The sequence below is a fragment of the Aphelocoma coerulescens genome, chromosome 5 (assembly GCF_041296385.1).
Source record: "Aphelocoma coerulescens isolate FSJ_1873_10779 chromosome 5, UR_Acoe_1.0, whole genome shotgun sequence".
Taxonomy (NCBI): Eukaryota; Metazoa; Chordata; class Aves; order Passeriformes; family Corvidae; genus Aphelocoma; species Aphelocoma coerulescens.
Window position 1 is genome coordinate 42,068,326 of NC_091019.1, and position 20,670 is coordinate 42,088,995.

A 20,670-nucleotide genomic window follows, 5' to 3' on the forward strand; every position below is an offset into this window, starting at 1 on the left:
CAGGCAGTACATGTGATTTTCCCAGGTTGATGTGAATTAATTAAGAGCAAAGACACTGCCTCTAGGAGCAAAAATCCCACCAGCCCCAAAACAAAACAGAACAAAAAACCCAACCCTCTTTCTAGCAGTTGCCTAGAGCAAGGGGATGGAAATTTTGGTTTTGCGTTCTTATTGCCTAGAGTGATGTAAAACATTTGCCCTTTTATAACTAGCTACAAATCCTGGGGCTGACTGGGTATTACACTGTGTGAGAAGGAAGAAGAAAGAAAAGAGAGAGTCATTTGGGGCACTGAGTGGATCTGAGGGCCAAGCACAGGGTTTGAGAAGAAGAAATTTCTTACTGTCTGTTTATTTAGGAAGACTTGAAGGGATAGAGTTGATACTGCCCTATTATCCTCCTGAAAGACATATTAATTCAAACCTTCCAATAATAACTTCTCATGCCAGGAAGAAAATGTTATTTTTCCTTTTATGACAATCAGATGTATAGTGGGAGGAATGCTCAATGTGCATCTAAGAGATAGGTGATGCCAGTTATGAGAGAAAGAGGACTTCACACCCTCAAACTAAACCTGTTTGGTTGCCAGTACAGTAAGCAGCCTGAACAGTGCAGGGATAGAATTACAGTAATTTAAAGTGTAGTAGGTAACACATAAAACCCCTTATCTAGAGACACCATAAATTTGTATGGCTCACTTAGCAAAATGAAATGATGGCTAATGTTCTCCAGACTCAGGCTTGTCTCTTTCTAGGTTTGACTGAGAAGGGAACAGAACAAGGACTCTTGAGAAAGATGCTGATTTCAGCCTGTTTAAATCTGCTTCACTGGTGTAAATGGTCACTTTCTGTCCTCTTTTTCTGCAGATGCATGAAATCCGGGTTCAAAGAAAGATTTTTATCCATATCCTATTTTGGAAGGTTAGGTAGCAACAGGGATGAACACGTGACAACCAAAAAATTAAAAGGCAACACAGACACCTGTTTGAAAGTACTCTTTTCATACTTGTAATTTGTTCCATCTCCTTATCACTTTATGTGAACTTTGTCTCACAAAAAGATAAGAAAAATATTATGCACCAGATGATTCAGATGGCTCCCTATTATGACACTTTGCAAAGAAAATGGTATATAGATGTTATCTGTACAAGGTGAATTTCACCTTGTCCTTCACCACCCAATTTCAAAAATATTAGATTTATAACATTTCTGTTAATGTCACCCTTTTCAGCTTGGTTCTTGTTTGTTTTTCATTTTATCTCTGAACTTGTTACAGTTTCCTAGAACTTACAGTTCCAGAATAGTTTAGATCATTAGGCAAAATCAACTGTTAGTGTTAGTTTAAGTGCATCCTTATCAATCAAAAACACAGTTCAGCATCGAACCGTTAGATCCAGCTTTACAGCAGTAGGGTACGTCAAAAGTTAGCTTGCACTTATGTTATAAAAAGTTTTTGTGGGAGAAAGAGTCACAATTCCTTGGGATATTTATAGTATTTAAGAATGCTTTTAAGTCACTTGTAATGGCAGATGTCATTGGGTACTCTGTCATAAGTGGTTTTCTTATTCATAACAAGTAATGCATACTGTAGTACATTTCAAACCAGGCCCACATTAAACTTCATAGAAAAAATAAAGACCATGTCTGTATTACTGTATGAATTCCATTTGGATCTTGTTAATGCCATGTTGTGTTTTGATTTTTGTTTTGAATACAGCTTTAAGTGGGGTTTTTAGCCATCAATTTGATTGGATGGACTTCATGATGGATTTCACTGGATTACATTTAAAGCTCCAACACAGGTATCAATGTCACAGGCTAAATGGTGTTACCACTGGACAGGTAATGGGCTTGGTACCACAGAACTAACCTTTGAATGGCTTGGGCAAGAGGCCTGCATACTAAGAGTCCTGCTCTTGCAAGTGCTGGCTCCCTTCTCCCTTCCACAGGCCACCTCCTCCTACCTCTACCACACAGCCTCTCCCCAGGAGTGCATTTTCTTCCCCCAGGGTATGTATCTGTGGATTGCTGCTGCTGGAAACATTGGGAGTGCTACAGTGCATCCTGGCTTGGATTAGAAGAGCAAGAGGGACTTGGAGGACCACTGGGAACTCAGAGGGACTGGGATACCAGATCTGGAATCTAAACAAGTTCCAGTCACTGATCCAGAAGGATCCCAGACATGGAGCTAACAGTTGTCAATGTGCTGGAAAATCAGAGTTAGAAATAATTAACCTGTAAGTGATAGGATCAATTCACAACACCACAAATCTTAGAACAGGAGCAGGCCACGTTCTAATGGAAATTGCCAAATTTGATAAGATTTTACATTTCATTCAGGCTTCTCCAGATTAGTGATTTCACAGCTGTTGAAAAACTCCCAAGAAAAGAAATTTGGAACTTCAGGGGCATGTAGGTAAAACTATTTACAGTCATTGTAAAATTGGTTAAAAAATAGGTCAGTCTTCTTTCATTTCTACTCTTTCCTCAGCCATTTAACATCATGTGTGAGGATTTTAATTTTTGAAGTTACACAGCTCCCTTAATCAGCACTTCTCCCCATCTCATAAAAATCAGAGTCTGGACTGGGAACTTCTCACATGTTAAGGCCTTTAGTCCAAACTCCATCTTAAGCACTGTTAGTAAGATCCATACTGGGAAGATGTAGCTCTGCTGATTTCTGAGTGGTTTTTTCCCTTGTTTTTTTTTTTTTTTCCATTTTAATACATTTATGTAGAACTAAGCAGATAAGGCTCTGTGTGGTATGCCTCAACATGCCACTTGAGTCACTCTGGCTTCATCAAAGCACTGAATTGACACCCATCTTGGTTTACAGTTCTTCTTGTTGCTGCTGAGTCCTCCTTACCGCAATTATTCCACAGCCTCATAACTCAACAACCTGTCCTTTTTCCTGTCAACACAGCTTTTCTCTAAAGAATGCTGTTGACCAAACAAATACCTTCAAAGAGGATGAGACTGCTATTGCATGTGTAGCTTTTTAAAAAAATCAATCATCTGCTGAGGTGATGAGAATTTGGGGAATTCTGTGTTATAAATACACTGGTGTTTATAGTACATGTATGGCTTGCTTGTGAGACTTCAGCATATAGATAGAGCTATAAACAGGTGATGTTTAGTTCTGTCCTAGTGAATTATGTACCAGACACAGAGACTGGAGGTTCTGAGGATTACTTTTGAACCGTCAGGTGTTTGAGTTCTACACCATTTTAAATGCTCAAGGTGAAGCAGGGGCTGGAAAAGGCAGATTCTGGTGGCAGAGGGGAACCTTTATATTATATTGCTGCTAGCCTACAGTTTTCACTTATTGCCTTTAATTATTCTTGAATTGTATATTAGGTATGGCTTATTCAGGTGTTTCTCAAGGGCAATGAGTGTTTTGTTTCAGCAAAGTGTAAAGGTTACCAGAAGAGTGACTCCTAGAAAGTTACAATTAAATACAGAAATGTAGATTCCATTTACGAAAAACAATTTTTAAGATGTGTCATCACTGAGAGAACAGACTTGGGTTAGTATAAGCTAGTTATTAATGGCTTTCTGATGTTAGGCATGGTAAAGGTTTGAATGTGATTAAGTTAGTAAGAATTCTGCTCTTTGGTGACAATGACGTTGAGTCCTGAACTGAAAAATAAGAACATCTTAGCAAAAGAGTAGCTATTCTGAATAATTGAAGTAAAATATTAGAAAATTTCAGGATAAAGGGAAAGAGCAGACCTCAGCATGAGTAATTAAAAAGAACTACAGTTGTTAAGATCTAATTATTATGCAAAACCTGAGAAGCTTAAAAAATCCTTAATGTTACAGTTACGTTTTCAGTCTTTTGACCACCTTATTTCTAGGTGATGGCATGATTAACATCTGACTATGAAGGCAGCTCAAATTACTTTTAATACTGCTTTACTGTTAGTAATACTATCAGCCCTAGCAGAATCTCTAAACCTAGTTTTCAGCCTATTAGTACAGGAATAATTTGTTTCTCAGCTGTTACTTTGAAACATATTGATTTTTCAGCCTACACATGCTTTCACTTGTTTGTGATCTTATCTTACTCAAATTTCAGTACCGCACAATTCACTGCTAAGATAAATAATGCAAAATTATTCACCTAGTTTGGCTTCAGACATACAAATGGAACTCAACACAAACAAAGAGAGTTGAATCCAAGCATTATTTGCCTGTGTTCTTAATATTTCAATACTTTGTAGAAAAAGCAAGTTGGGTAACAAGCTGTTTTGACTTCACTTCCAGTACACTTTCAGGTTTCTCTAGTCTCCAAAGCCAAGAATCCAGTCTAAAGATGCCACAAAGCTTCAGTATGCTTCAGGCAAGACAGTGCCGTGTTCTCTTTCGACCTTTGTTGCTATACTTTGGAATAAAATAAAAGTTTTGCTGTAGGTAAAAATAAAAGCAGTCTAAGATGCTACCTAAATTCTTTTACACTTATTCCATATGTGATTTATGCTTAGAGGAAAGAACCTTGAGTTGGAACTGGTTACATTTGTGTTTTCTACTGAAACAAGTTCTGAGCTTGAAGCATGTCATTGGAAGCACCCGGCTTTGACAAAGTTTCAGCAATCAGAGCTGAAGCCAATCTCCCCAAAATCTCTGGTGATCTCGCCCAGATCTCTGGTGTCCAACCTGTTGGCAAATGGTCTGTGCATAGAGCATCCAGATCATCCATCTCAATACCAGCTGACACAACTTCCTCAAAGAACAATTGTGATTTTTCCAGGAAAAGCACCATGTTGGCATGACACTGTTGCTCCACTGTTATGAAGGAAACAGGACCAGCTCTGTAGAGAGCAGCCTCTTGACTGCTCTGGGTTATTGAACTGGCAACTTGAAAACCAACCTCCTGCAGCCCGAGAAACGTCCTGAGAGTTTGCAAGCCTGAACTGTGGCCCTGTGAAGGACTGCACTTTCTAGCTAAGTAAAATCTTTTTGATTCATTGTCTTCATTTGGTAGCAATTTGTTTGTCCCCATCAGTACCAGAGAGGACAGGACCTGACTTCTGGAAAAACTTTTGTTTGTCCCCAGCAGGGCTTGACACTCCTTGCCCATGTTATGCAAGCCTGGCCTACCCTACATGTGACAATTGAGAATTGTCTGGCAAGATCTACCACCACCTTTCTTGAGAAAGGGACTTTCTGAGACAGGGCCACTCTTTCAATGCCAACTGAATGGAAAGTGTTTGTCAATTTCTGTTTTATTTTAGTTTCCTCTGCACAGATCTGGAGAGTGCCTGCCTATAAATACTTGCTTATAGGGTACTTGGGAAACCACTGTTTTCTCCAGGGATCATGTTTTCAAGTCATACCCTGCCATGGAAACAGAGGGGTAATAAAGGACCTGAATTTAATTTTTCTGCGTCAACATCTCAGTCATTCATTCATTTGACCAGGTGGAAAAGCCTTATCACAAAATAAAGTCTGCAGTCTAAAATGATGATTTCAGAGAAAGCAGCATCCCAAAGCCAAAGGGTTCACAGTGTAATAATAGAGGTAAGCAATCTTTTCCAAATCAAAATAAGTAGTGTAGTGATAGCGACCAAATATGATACTCAAATTTTCAAGTCTTACTATAAAAACTTTTCCAGTCAATTCTGAATGTGTTTCAGACTGGCCTATGAATCAAAAAATATGTATTAAAACAGAGACTAGAATGTGTGACTGAATTCCAATTCAGTCTTTGCAACTGAATTCCAGACATCATAGAATGTTTTTCAAGATGTTATTCAAAGCAATGGAATATGTATCTTAAAGCAAGCTTAATCTTGACTGAATTTTGAATGAAAACATTTGGAAATTCATGCTAATGCAATTTTTTATTACACTTCAATCTTTTACAGTATTCAAGAAAGCTATTGGAAATTAAAGGCTACAATCCTGCAAATACCACCATTAACTTTAATAAAACTACCAGCATGCTGTTAGGAGGGGCTGCTATATACCAAGAATTAATAAATGTACATTTTCTTAAAAGTCTTTGCTGAACCAGTACAAAACTATGTCAGCATTAACAATAAAATAACTCCAATTTTTCAAGATGCTATTGAAATTATCATTAATTTCTGAATGAATATACACATCAATCAAAACAACCAGTGAAAAAATTTAAGGTTTTGGGAAAGACCAGACCTTTATTTGACAATGTACCACACTGAAATGCCTAGAAGTCCCTGAAATGGATGTAAAAGATTTGCTGTGAACAGCTCGCTGTGCTTTTGAGAAGTACAAGAGACAAAGAGTATTCCCAAAAAAATCACCATGTGTTTCACAGCCCCCAGAGAACACTGAAAAAAGACTTCAGAAATCTGTTTGTCCAGGGAGAGCACATAGTTTCTATCATCTCTGGTAAACCTTGTAACAAGTCTCGTTGTAATATTTAAAAGATTATTTTAAAAAATTAATCTACAATAGTACTTTACAGTACTGTCATTCCTGAGTAGGAATTACTAATTTCTTGAAGCTCTTGATATATGTTTGCTAATTGGAGAATGGTGATCAGAGAGAATGTCAGAAACAATTTTTTTTAATCTTGCACTTTGCTTAGCCCTCTTTCCTCTTTTGGGTGAAAGAGTAGTGGTAGCATTTTATTCTTTGTCCTCATTACTCCAGGAAATTATTATTTTGTGCTTGATCATCTTTCAGTCCAGTTTGTACCTCACTCATGACACCAGGGTGGTAGGAGCATTCTGACAGAAGGGAAAAAAAGCTATAGAAGGACTATCTAAGTGAAAATGTTTGAAAGTCAAAGGGAGGGCATGTTTGACTTCACAAAAGAAAATGCTGGTTTCTGTTGCAATGTTGGTTACACAATCACATAAGGTTTTATTTTTAAAAGCAAGTAAAAAAATCATAGTGCATCAGCTCCTTGACTGGTGTAAATCAAGATGATTTTATTGACTTTGATGGAGCTATGTCGATTTATACCAGATGAGGATTTGGCCTACTGTATGGAGATATTTTTATTTCTCTTCTCACTCTATCAGTTAAAGAAAGGGTAATAATCAGCAAGCTGGAAGCAATTATGTGTGTGTGAGGAGGGGGTAGTTTCATAATAGCTAACTTAATATTATTTCCTGTAAAATGCATCAGGAGAAAAAAGCCTGGAGCCTGCTGACCAGTTTGTTTTGTAAAGAAATATTTGTTCAAATCTGTTTATAATAATTTGTCAAATTATGGGCAGACTCAGTTCAAGCACTTGCCTTCCACTGACACCAGAGGCAGCAGTTCTGGAGCTGATCAGGGCACCAAGTGGCACCCATGAGGAAAGGCCCAGGCAAAATTTGGCTTTCACTTGCATCTGCGTAAATCTGGAATAATTCTACCAAAATCAGTGGAAATATTTTCTATTTACAAGTGTGCCTAAAAGCAAAATTTGGCACAGTCTTCAATTGAGCATTTATAAGCTGTTTCTGGCAACAAATGAAGATGGGGGAGGGGAAGATTATTCATTGCAGATGCTTTGTAAGATTACCAGAGGCTTTCTGGTGACAATAAAATCTACTAACATAGTCACTTTTGGAAAATGCTTTTGAAAATGTGATTTGAGGGGGTTTTCTGTCATCCTTTAATTCTTAGATTGTTTCATGGTGGTAAAAAATACTAACCAAGACCTCAAGTGAAATTACTTAAATTTTTCTCCTTACCCTGGTGAGGCAGATGAGTCCCAACCTGCATTTCCAAATGGACTAAAGCAATCCATGGGAAGCTGTCTTCTTCATGGGAAGAAACCATCTTGGATAAATGCATTTCATAAGGTGCAGTTTAATTATTGTTAAGCAGCCACATATTGACAAGGGAGCTGAAGACAAAATAATCACAACTAAAATAAATTGAAAGATTAATGAATTTATTTTTAAGTTACAATGCAGATTATTCTAAAGTACCAACATTAGCACTATAAACACTAAAGTATTTCAACCAGCTTTTGCAATATAGCTCATTCATCTGTTATCTTTGCTCCCAGGAATAATTTATACACATTTTTGTAATGTTTTAACTTAAGAATATAATTAAAATTACTTCCTACCCTGCTAGGGTGAACACAGTTATACTAGGCTAACGATGCTTTTAGCACTATAGCTTATACCCATATAACCACCTCTTTCTGAACTGATCTACAGGTAAATTAATCCCAAAACCAGCATGTAGGTGGACCCTTAAGCAATAGCAGACAACTTATAAAAGACTGGAAAATATGCAGTTCAGAAATTATTATGCATGAATGCAGTTCTTGTCCCAGCTAGGGAGAGCCCCGAGGAGCTGTGCAGCCCCTCTTCCCTGCACCGGCCCTCTCCAGCCCTCACTGCTGTGTCTCCCTGGGAAAGGTCAGGTAGCCTATTAATCAAGCTCTGGACTTAAATTTGGAGCGTGTATATGTCTACCATTACCTGGATCCTTTTGAGGCAAGGAAGAATCAGCAAATTTCCAGGGAAAGTATGTTTACTTATTTTGGGATTCTTTTTTTTAAGAGCTCGAATGCAACTGCCTTAAAACCAAAATAAGGTGTCGTTTCAGCTAGCACAGGTGATGGCATTCTGATATTGAATTTAAATCCACCTTCCTGTAGTGAATATGTAACTTTATGTATAAAGTGCTGCCTGGTTTATTCTGTATGTTGCTACAATGCATCTTTCTCCCGTTTTCTTACTCAGCTTTTCAGCTATGCATGGAAATTCATGAGGTGTTTTTTCCCAATGAGTTTCAAATGTATACGCTGTTCTACACTGAAAAAGACAACTGCAAGGCCATTATCATCTTTTCTACTGAGAACACAGAATAGAAAAAGAAATGCATTAATGTAACCAGCAGCTACATTGACTGAATTTCTATGATTATGTGTGTATATGTAGGGGCATGTGTTATATGTATAAAAGAATTATTCTATTTTTTATAAATACACGCACTGAATTGTTTTTACTATGTAATATATTGCACAAAATATAACTGCTTACAGACAGTATTCCTAGAATCAATACCACAAAATCAATTCACACTAAGAATAATTTAAAAGGATGAGAAAACTTTGATTATTTTTCTGCTTAGGTTTCAGATCTTTACAGAAAAAAAAAATTAAAATATCTCTTTCAAATCTGGTGTATGCTGCAAAGATGATGTCCTAGCTAATGTTGATGTGGCTAGAGGTTATGACTGAAGTCAGGAATACATAGAAGACTAAATTCTAAACCATGACCCTGTTTTCATGGAAACGTATTAAAGAAACAAAATAGAATGACATACCTAAACCAAAGCATTTCTAAGGAAGGCATCTGTCAGATTTTTCCATGAGGTATAGGCAGTTTAAGATGTACTGTGATGGTAAGATTGCTGCATTTTAGTGTTGCTCAGCTTTCAGGGTAAGAGTGGTCCAAAGCCTGAAAATGAATTTCAGAGATAAGCTGAACAGTAGCCAGGAAAAAGGCTAATATCACAGTTAATATTAGATTTATATGTGTCAGCTAATCTCTAACTTGAGAAAACACTAGAAGAGGTCATCATTAAATCAAGTGAAGCTTGAAGGTATGAATGAATTTGAGTTTGGTGTTAAACTACACAGAGGATCAGGTACTACACCAGTATCTAGTGCTGTGCATACTACTGGAGTTGGTGCTTAGTGCAGCAGAACTTCAGGCTGCAAGCACAAGTTCTCATGGGGAATATCTGTGGGATGCACTGCATGCCTGTTTTGTCCTGATCAGGGACCAAAATAATCCTGTCACCAGGATCTGTCATCTGCTGAGAGATCTCTGAAAGCCACCTCTTGGGGTCCTGCAGGAACCACTGCTCATCACTTGAGGCTTTGTTCACCTGCTGTTATCCAGATGTAGGAGAGAAGTGACCCAAGTACCAGCTCAACCCCCTAGCCAGGCAGGACTAGGGTAAAAACCAACAAAAGTACCAGATTTCCCTTCCAAGTGCTCTAGCCTGGTCTGAGAAGAAATAGTAATCGTATCTTTACTGTCTAAAATAGAGAAATAGTGTTCAGCAATTCTGAGGTACATATTTAAGGTTCTGGAGGCCTCCTAAGCTTTTTTTGGGGTTATTTTTTGGTTGTTTGGTTGGGTTTGGTTGATTTTTTTTTCCTACACATGTAGTTAACTTGTTTACCAGCTAGGAATAAATCTTTGAAAGCAAGAGGCACCCACCACTTTTCTGTCATCATTTTCCCATGGATTATGAAGAGTGGAACAAATAGGGCTGGATGGGGTCTCTGAAGGTCATCTATTCAAACACAGGTTGAAATAGCAAACATCAAATTGCTGGAATATTTTCATTCATATTACCTATTTCTAGTGCGCATCCTGGATCTGACTCTACTGCAAGGTTTTAGAAAAAGGATTAGTGTGGGACTTAAGAGTTCCTTGGGAAGAAATGCAAACAGAAGTGGAAGTAACAGAATGACTTCTAAAATGCAGTTGCTCAGCTTGGCCTCCAATTGAGTATCAGTTTAGGAGAACTTTTAATTAAAAAATTAAATTTCATTAGTCTGGTTAGTCCTGAAATTTAAGAAGCTAGTGTCAAGGCCCATAGAGCCCAAGACCAACTACAGTCTAATTACCAGACTGGAATTTTTTAATTACTACAGGTAAGAGTATTGGGGGAAAACTGTCATGATTCAGAATTCAGAAACCACATCCTCCCTATTTTCTGGCCATCCCACTCAGCCTCTGAGAGGGAGTGTTCAGAATGTAGTAAGTGAAGGCAGATAACCACATCCCCAATCTGCTGTCATCCTCAGACAGCAGAATTTCCGATGATGTGCCTCCTGCTTACCAAAAACAAGTGATGAAATCAAAGAGGGTTTAAGTAACCTCACTTGTCAACAGGTGCCTTTGCTATAATTATTCATAGCTGGCCTTTTGCCAATAGGCAAAATTTCAATTAGCTTTTCAGCAAATTTCTGCCATGTCTCCACTTAGAAAACTCAAGATGAATCAGCTAAAATGTGTACAATTTAAGACATCTTAAACTCTACATAGATCCTCTCATTCAAGAGCAAAGGGTCTGCAAAACTCTAATGGATCTCCCCTTCTTGCGGTATCATAGTCACAAAATGTTAGTCTCTTTTGCCAGGTAGCAGAGCAGGATTCAAACATTTGTGAGGGATATCCTCATTTACAGCTTGGTGTTTTTGCACAAGGCCACCATTTTTATTGGCTTGAGACAAAACCCTGGGCTGTGAACAGGAAGGGATGAGGTGTGTTACCCATCTTGTTCGACTCTGCAGGGAGGAGTAGCAAGTTGGTTATGCTAATGCATTGAACTGCTTAGCTAGATTTGGGAGAGGTGCCTGTCCAAGTTTTTGGTTCATTATTAGCAGATCCTATTAAATAGCATCAAACTAAAGCCTCTTGATTTGTACTGGAAACCTCCATCTTGGAACTGAATGCATTTTAAAGGCCCTGACAGATAGGCTCTGATGAACTGAACAGCAACAATCTGTAACGCTTTACCTCCCCCATGTCTGCTGGGCCCTCTCCCAGCGCTGTCTGTCCCAGCAGCAGTCCCAGCAGCAGGAGAAACAAGAGCAGATGCTGATAAGGGCAATTTCTCCAAGTCTGGCTGGTGGACTGTGCAGGCTGAGGAAGCAAGCCCCTGCTTTGGCCACTGCTAGTGCAAGGACCCCGGCAGTGAGGTGGGGAAGACGGGAGGTAGACAATGTGTAACCATCACTGTTAAACCTGACAGGGTTCCACCAGGATGTCTCACACTTGGCTGATTTGCCAAAACCTGCTGCAGCTGCCTCATGTGGCACCTTCTTCACATGCATAATAATTTGACCACAGTCAAAGGTTTTGCTTAAAGCAAAGCATAAGAGAGTGCTGGTGCAGTGCAGGAGGAGAGCAGAATGTGTTTTAAAGCCCTTTCACAGCTTTGATCTGAAACTTTTTGGGTTCCAGTTAAACCCATTTGGCCCTGCCAGCAGCAATCCCCACAAGAACACAAACAAGGGCCCTGTCTCCTCCCTCTTGCAACACTCACACCCCTTGTGTCTGGGCTTACCTGCCAAATTTTGTGCATCTCTGTGTCTGGCACCTATGCAAATTAAGCAATCTGTATCTAGTGTATATATTGTCATAAATATGGCTTTTGAAAAAAACACTGGTGGGGTGGTTAAAAACGTTAGGCTGAGCCTAGGCTTCACAGGGAGAGCTCCCTCAAAGACCAGGGTCTGAGTGCAGTGGAGATGGAAAGAGCCTTCTTGACAGCCAGACTGGAAAGCCTTTCTGTGGCAAACACAGGTATGGTTCTTACGGGTCTCTTCCAGCTCAGGATCTTCTGTGGCCAATGAGCATAGCAGGGGAAGACCAGAACTTGACAGAGGGCTGTTCCCCGTGGAAGGAGGAGTGCCAGCTGCTATCCCATGCTGCAGACTCATCAGGTGCTGCCAGTCCTCTGCTGGCTCCTTGCTCCCTCTTCCCCCTAATCTACCTCTTCCTCTTCACTGGATGCCCAGTGCCCTAAAACTGTCCTGGGAATGGGAGCACACAGAGGAGAAAGGGAAGGCTGTCCATCAGCTGTACATCACCCTAGCTCCCAGGGACAGATACACAGACTCCTTGCCTGGAGCAATTTTCCCCTAATTCTTTCAGAACAAGCCTTGCTGCTCCTGATTTCTCCTACTTTTCCTTCTTGCCTTGTCCCTTTCCCACCTCACAGGAAGGCTGGTTGGGAACCAGCATCCAGGTGAACCAGTTTGGGCAGAAACAGATCCCAGTCTATTGACTTCTGTACTTCAACTTCCCTCACTGAGGGGTGAGGCAATTGGATAGCTCATGTAAATTTCTAAAAACATTGTAGGAAGAGTAAAGGAGGGAACATGATTGGGAGAGGTGGGATGGTTCTGCAAGGCAGGGCTGAGAAACCAGTCCGGGTCATGCTAGAAGCAAAGCGGGAATCTATGGGGAGAAGTCCTGACTGACTTAGCAAACCCAGTGGCTGCAGCAACAGACAGATGGCTGCTCAGGGCTGTGAGTGATGGAAAGGGCTCAGCTGTGGTGCAGTGCTGAACAGGGCTTATCACTAGGCTCAGGTCATCATTGAGTCTGTAGGCTTTACCTCCTCTCTGGGGCACCAAGCAGTGTATGACTGCTTTTCCCACCAGACAGCCACCAGGCTGCTCTGGTGATGCTGAGAAGTTTGCACCCTGTTTCTCCTGTGGCTGTGATCCCAGCAGTAAGGTTAGCCCATTCCCATGTGCTGGAAATACTTGTTTTGGAGCCTAGATATCTGTCAGTTAATTTAGGCTGTGAGCAGGGATGCCATGCACACGTACAGGATGTTTGTCTGCTCTCCTCTCTGCCAAGGTCCTTCATTACTATTAAGGCCTGCATGGGGAGGGGACAGAACTAGTTTCTGACCAGCTGTGTCTTCTCCACTCCCTCCATGGCCTTTGCAGCCACTTGCAGAAAGGACAAAGGAATAATCCCAAGTCTGGATACTGTAACACTGTAGCTACAAGGCAGTAAAATAAAATAAATCCTTATTAATGAAAGGCCATTAGCTCTGGGTTGAATGGTCTGCTTCAAAGTCTCAGTGAAATAGCTCTTTCTAGCTACTAAATACTCATGCCTATTATCTGTGAGAGCTAAACCATATGCACAGTTACAATTAAATGTGGGTGCTGCAACTAACTTCTGTTAATTCAGAGCATGACTATCAACTCAAAGCAATAAGTGGTAAGAACATCCTTCTGTTATGAGAGTTTCAGGGTGGCATCACCTGTTCTGCGTGGAAAGTTTGGGTGGAATAGTTGACCAGGAAAGAAAACCCCACTGAACAAAACCAAACACAAAAAACCAAGAAGAGCAGAAGAAATTAATGCAGTGTTGGACTTTATATCATACATGTACTGTAAAAGAGGATCAGTTCGAAAGGGATTGGGAAATTTCACAGAAACCATCTTGTTATCTATGCAAGTAAAACCAAACCTAATTATCAGGCTGTGCTCAGTCATGCTGTTCCTGTTAGCAAAGCCCTCTCAGAAAGTGAACAAAAACCAAGTAATTTTAGGGTTCCTCTTACCTGGAAAAAAATCTGAGGATGGAAAGGAAGAAAATAGCAGCCTTAAGAGGTACTTTCAGCCTTCCAGATATTAGCTGGTAGTAGAGACCCTGGGATTGCTAACCAGCTCATGTTTGGCTATTCTGCAAATTAAAGTATTATTTATTTTAATCAGAGCAAGCAAAATAATACAGATAAGGCAGAAATTCAAAGGTACCTAAATCCATTTTTGTACTCCCTCAGCCCATATCTTTGGCTGTAGCTCAGGATCTGACCATCTGTGCATAAACAGGCTTAAAGATCCATCTTCAGAAGTCTCAGTGCTCTGAGTTGAAGGTGGAGAGCCAAATACTCAGATGATGAGAACTGGAGGAAATTCAGTGAAGTCTTGCACACATGGAGTTACACCAGCAAGCAACCAAACCAGCTCCATATCCCTTTAATTTTACCTAACAATTCCAATGCTCAGGACCATCTAATGGGTCATGGTGGCTCTTGTAAAGGGAAGATGCTTAAATTGTGTCAATTTTGTACTGCAGAGACACTTCAATTCACTCTGTTACCTGATGGGAAGGGATGAGAGGCCTGCAGCAACCTCATTTGCTGGTGCCAGCCTTTTGGCACGTAAGCTGGCAAGTCTCCCTTTCCCACACATGCCTGAGGCACTGGTTCTAGGGCAGTGGTGCAGCAAGCCTCATTGCGGAGGCATCTTAGTCGAGGCATGGACCAGAACACAGGCTAAAAACCTCTGGGCATGAGCTGAGGCTCCTCTCCAAAGCTGTCACTCATCAGCAAGCAGTAGGCAAGAGCCTGGGGAGTCAGAGTTAGAAAAAAACCCTGTAGAGAAGCAGAACATAGCAAAGCTGGCAGCAGCCAGGGACAGGCCAAGAGGCAGGATCACACCAGTGGATAGGAAGAGCTGAAAAGAGCTGGGACGATGCAGCAGCAGCATGAAGTGGCCCAAAAGCTGGATCTGGGAGAAGATGCTGTACTGAGAGCCTCCATGAAAAAAAAAAGCTGAAAGGTAGCTCCCCAGCTTTATTCCCCAGCTGAGCGTGTGCAAGTAAAATGGCAGAGGCAGCACTAGAAGTTGGTATTAACACCATCACAGCTAAATGTCAGAAGCAGCCTAGAGAGGGAATTTCCCTCTGGAAAATGCATAGCTGTGAAATCCATCGACAAAACTGATGTCTGCTTCTATTAGTACCACAACAGCAGTTTGACCTAAATAGTAGTTTCTGTTTGGCATTGAAAGACAAACAGGAATAAGGTCCAAAATATGAGTCATTAAAAATAAAAAAAGGCCAACAACATGTACTGTACTCCACAATTAGCCCCTTCCCGAAAGGGGGCCAAAATCTCTACACATTTTGGATTCTTCCATAGCAAATCTTACTGCCACTTCAGAATTTTTGGCTGACACCTTGATGACACTGAAGTAGAGTCAGTCTATGACACAGAGATTTTGACTAAACAGCGATGGTCCTTACTTATTCCAGTAAGTGCATTAGAAACACAGGCTCACAGTTTTGCAACACCACATGTTGTACTCACACATGTGGTAGTTTTGACTATAAAATCCTTGAATGCTTGGTGACCCCCTCATTGCCTGGCTCTGGTTTGGATTTTTTTGCTGATGACCTTTTGGGTTATTGCCCTGGCAGGAATGGAGTGCTGACAATGACCTACCAGTCACTGGTCCAGTCTTTCTAATATACACAAGTGGGAAAGGATCAGTGGGAATTACTGAGATGTTCCTGTGTAGACTTCCTGAGAGTGACACCCCTAGTGCATAATATGCAGCACAGTAGTTCAAGATTACTTGAGCTCACGAGCTCAAATAATTGTTTTCCCTAATTGCCACAGCTCCTAACTGAAATGTACTTACTATTCAAAATGCTTTCAAAATTACAAAGCAAATGTACGTGTTTACTTACATCCTCAGCATGGACACCTTACACGGGACTGAAAGAAAACATGTAGGCATCTGTGATCTCTAGTAAGAATACTGTTCCTCAGCATCCAACTCTAGTTAGTTGGAAAGTGCTTCTGCAACATCATGCTTAGTCTGATTTTAAGATGCTAAGCCTGATGTTTTGTTAGCTTTCTCTTTAGCTTACTTTTAAAATTAGTAATTTTTCCTTAGTTAGTTTCTTTGTTCAAGCAGTTGGAAGCAGGCAGCTCCACCCAAATTCTTCATTACACCAGTGCCCTTACAATGTTTATCTGTGTGTCAGCTTGGTGCTTGTATTCTAGTGTCTTAAATTGTTTTGCCAGGAAGCCGTCAGTAATGTTCTGTTCCCCTCCTTTACTTCCCCCAGTAAATTGTGTACTATTTATCTTTTTAATGCCATTTTAAAAATAGAGATTATTTAACAGCTATGTATTTTCATGCTCCCAATTTCAAGTCCCTAAAAATACTGACCACAAAAAATACACTCAGCAACCCTACAGACCATGTGCATGCAATTACCTCATTTACACAATCACAATAACCACACAAAATTCAATGCCCCATCTGGTAGATAGGAAATATTATTTCCTTTCTTCTACCTTTATTCATGTACATAGCCAACTCTCGAGGATAACCAAAGTCTCATTTTGTGGGTGGATATATATACACACACATACACAATACATATGCTCACACAATACTGCAGACAATCGGGGCCTGATCTCTGTTTGGGCTACTACCAACTCTGGTAAATTACTGGGCTTCAAATTTTGGCATGAAATCGCTTGCCAGCTTTCCCCATCCTTGCTATTTCCAGCTCAGGCTGACAGTTTTGGCTGGCTGCCTTCCATGCTTGGGCAAACCTGGGGAAGCACAGCTGAGCAAAGACACAGAACCTGCTCCATACATGTTTGGTGGAGCTTGAGCCAGGTGATGGAAAGTAAGCCCTCAGAGTCATTTTCACGGAGAGAGGGGCAGATCAGGAAGAACCTGGGACTCTGATGCACCCTGTGATGAAGAATAAAAACTGTTTTCCTCTCCTTCTGTCCCACCAAGTAGAAGGACAGGAGTCTCCAGAGAAGCACGAATGCAAAAATCCCCAAGACAGGTAAAGTAATATCACAACTGCAGGAGGAGCTGGGACATCACACGAGTCATGCAGCAGAAAAAAAGGGGGGAAGCAAATGCTTAGTACAAAAGACTTACAAGGAATAGTGAACTTCTGGGCTTGGGATTTTAAGATCTCTTTGTTGGATGGGGAATGACTTCACCATGTGCTCACGCAGAGAACTCCTATGTTACAAGCAACAAGGGACTCTGGAGGTGATCAGTTCTAAGCCTTCAAGCATACTGCTACCTTGCTCTTGTTGGAAAAGACTCGCCACTAGGACGACACAAACATGGCAGTTTTTTAAGAGATACAAGCTGCACTGAGTTTCAGGAATTTAAAAAACGTTTGTACTTAAGCACGATGTTCCATCTCTCTTCCTTCCCCAAAACACTGTGCCACATTAATCTGGTCTCAAATAATGAATGAGTGGAAGTATAGACATTTCCAGAAGGAGCATTTAACATGCATTTGTTGGAAAAGAAGCAGCACTGCCTTCTTCTCCCACTTATTTCTACAAATACAACCCCCTCTACTGCAGAGGGCTTGTGACAGCCCAAGGGCATATGAGAGGCCATTTGTTAAAATGCTGGCAAAGAGTACTGGCATTGTGCATGTCAACTCCTGCTTTACCGAGGGTGGGCAGCAGGCAGCCAGAGCCTGAGTCTGTTGTGAGGCCTCAGAGATGAGATGGAGCAGCTTTTCACTGGAGTCCCCACCAGGAATTCCTGGAGAGTACAAAGCAGCCCCTTAAAAATGTTTCTGTCATTATTCCAGCCTGCAGCGAACCCTAGAAGTTGCTCAGCTGAAGTTACTGGTCACATTTTCTATTATTGTCTTCCAGTAACAGAGGGAATGTGCAGGTTGCCACCACACTCAAGCACTGCTCCTGCTGCACCACAGGCTGGTCCTGGCACTGGCAGCAGGGAGAGAAAATACAGCTGAGAAGAGACAAGACACGGAAGAAACCTAGGAAAAGAGTAGGGTACGGATGCTGAGGAATGAAGGAGCTGGATTTGGGTTTTCCCAAGCATGGGTCATTAGCCCCTTCCAGTATTGCTTGCTGTGAAAAAAGACACAGGGAAAATGACACACCTTTGAGGGCTGGGCTGCCCTTACTCGGCATTTGGCAACTTTTTGAAAACGAATTCTCAAAAATATTTGCAATGTTTCCTGTCTGCAAAGTGAATCTATCATTCTTACAGCTTAACAGTTTTGTGCTATTACAGAAGATCCAGAAAGTCTTTTTTTTCTTCTTCTTCTTTTACTACTACAAAAGTAGTTCTTGATGGGTTTAAATTTCAGATAGCTCTTCCTGCAGAAACCAGGGTACTGCATGGGAAGTTATGCTACTTACTGTGGAATAGCAGAGCTGCTTTCCATGTGTGACAGGAACTCCTGGTGATTACAAGCACTGCAGATGTGCACCTCCCTCATTAATTTTTTCTAATTCAGGCATACAATAGTGAAATGTTGTGATTTACGAGTTGTTCATGACCACAGTGTACTGCTGTTGTAGCTGGGGTTGGGACCTCTGTCAGGCCATACGGAGCTGCATTTCACAGGCACTCGCAGCACACACCAGCCGTGCAGCCCCAGTGCTGCGTGGGGCAGCGAGCAGCGAGGGCTGGCAGCTTCTGGCAGCCACTGTGACACCTGCAGCAGCTGTCACAGGGCTGCCCTGCATGCAGACCTGAAAATCTGGGTGCCAGTGGGAGTTTGTTTCTCCCCTCTCCCTTCCTCCCAACACCAGTGGCCATCTAACAGCAAGGGAAATGTAAAAACTGAGAGCACTAGGAAATGATTATTTATGCATTTTTCAACACTGTACTATGGTTAATCTGTGCTTCCTTTTCAATGCTGTCAGGTGTAGGAAAGAGCCAGAAAAGTGTCTCAGAGAGGTACTGGTATTTTCTTTGCCTTTCAGGTCTTTTAAATTAGGTCACTTTACAAAGAAGAGTTTCGCTGTTTAACGTTTTTTATATGACAATCTCAAAGCAATTGATATTCAATTAATTCACAACCTTGCTCTGATTTTGTTGTTCTCATTTTCACTTGGTAGACACCATGGAAAAGTTCAATCACTGGCCAAATACTATGCAATTCAGCAGTAGCAGAACCAAGAACAAGGACTCAACATGGTGAATATACTCTGGCAGCTTCCTCGAGCTGAACAAGCAAAACCTGACTTGAGGCAGTACACACATTCTCAGGAGAGTTCAGCTGATGTCCGACGCCTTCCGAGCATGCACGGGGAGGACTGATTTGCCCCCTTTTACACGAGGTTCTGCTAACCACATCATACTTTACCTTTGCTACTCCTGTGTTTGGGAATGTATAACAGGACTAAAAGGGACCAGAGACAATTACTACCTTTGTTCATACATTGTTTCTAGCTCTTCAGTAGGTGAGTCCAGCAGGTCATAACATCCTTAAGAATGGCCCTATAATCTCTGGCCCTATGAAGTCAAGTTAGGAAGAGGCTTCTGAAAGGACAGAGGGGTTGTATTTCTTAGTATCAGTTTAATCAAACCAAACTGAATTACCACCTCCTCTTCTCAGAGAACATGTCAACGTGAGGGTTTTAACCAAGGACCCATTACGGGTGGGAGAGGAAAACACACATCTCAGCAGCTCAAACTTACCTCTTGAGCTTCTCCTGATGTCTAAAAAGACAGGGGGAGCTTCCCTTTTGCACCCTCTGTTGCATATGAGCTCCAGATGCGTGCATGCTATTTTCAGAGTCAGAGGATACAGATGTCATTAAATATGCTGGTGATCTGCTCCAGTCTATTGAATTTTTTTTTTATCTGAGATCAACACCCAAAAAAAGTATTTGAAGACTCAGCATGAAGGGGGGAAACAACTGCAATGAAAGTTGTAATTCCCATATTACCAAAACAAGGTGCAGGGCACAGATCATACCCAGTATCATGAGCCCTAAGTCCTGACAATTGATTCTGGAGATCTTGCAGGACCTCTGGAAAAAGTAAAAAACATTCCAACATGGTGTTTTCTTCTCACATGGTAGTAGGGTTATGAAGTAACTTTTTATGACCCATTCAGTCTTCTTTTTATAGCAGCCTATTTATACACTCCACTTCAGTCACAGCTTCCACTGTACTGATTACTACAGTGCTCATTTCCTCATTCTGAACTGCGCATGCATTTCTTTTCTCAATTTTTATTCTCTCCTTATTAGATCTATTGGCCTTGCATTACCCCTCCACCCTGTTGCTTAGCCTCTCCCAGGGTTCCTTTCTAGGGGCGCTTGTTTCTCTTACAACTAAGTAACCAACAGTTCAGTTATTGTACTTTAATAAAATAAATGTTTTAAGAAAAGCTTTGTATCTTTGTTCATTTTTAAATGCATGAAGAATAGATTCAACACAGTACTTGAGCAGCGGTTCAGTATCACTCAAGTTAAAACATCCTTTTCCACTCCAAACAGGCCATGAAAGTAAGACTTCCTAAAACTCACTATCCTTTCTACAGTCCCAATTATTTACTGTGTCGGTGAGTGCCTAAAGGTCACTGATCCCTTTTGCTTACAGCATATATTATCAAAGTCACTGACCTGTAC